The sequence below is a fragment of the Halyomorpha halys genome, unplaced genomic scaffold (genome assembly GCF_000696795.3).
Source record: "Halyomorpha halys isolate HHAL.00 unplaced genomic scaffold, Hhal_1.1 Scaffold714.1, whole genome shotgun sequence".
Classification (NCBI taxonomy): Eukaryota; Metazoa; Arthropoda; class Insecta; order Hemiptera; family Pentatomidae; genus Halyomorpha; species Halyomorpha halys.
Window position 1 is genome coordinate 213686 of NW_027109944.1, and position 742 is coordinate 214427.

Sequence of the window (742 nt, forward strand, 5' to 3'; positions counted from 1 at the left end):
TATTTTAGTATGTATGAGACCATTCATCAATATTACCTATTGCCCACAACTGTGTGGCAGATTGTAATATCTATCAATAAATAAATCTATCAAATAAAAGAAAAAAAATATTGCTAGATTACAATTGCTGTTTGTTAGTGATAAATTATCCTTTCCTGGACACTAATTTTTTTCTTTCATATATAATCAAGTGTGCCGATACCATTTCACCAATACACATCAAGTATTCCCTTGAGTGAAACGGAATTCCTAATTCATTGATTTTTTTAAAGAATACAAAACAGCAGGCCTACATGAACAGAAAATTATTTAACAAGGCATTGATTACCAAGAAAAGGTTTCTAACCTAGAAGGACAAGAAAAATCAAACCCATCTTAAGAAAATACAATTTTATATATGAGGAATTATTGAGAAAACTAAAGTTTCGAAATGGACTATACTTATGTTAGCATGTATATAATAATTATTCATTCTAATGACAGAATATTCCTCCTCCCACATATATGCATAAATAATCTCGGTAATTTGAACTCATTGCTGCAGGGAGGTATTCGGATAACAGGAAGTATTAAGAAAAATGATGTGAAAAAATTCAACAACATAAATTTACATTATTTTTATTTATAAAATGGTCAGGGTTGCGGTAAAAAAAGAACAAATAGTTTAACTATTTAATGTCCGACGTTTCGCCCCAATTTGCAGGGCTTCATCAGGGCTATAAAACAGTTATTTTATTTATTA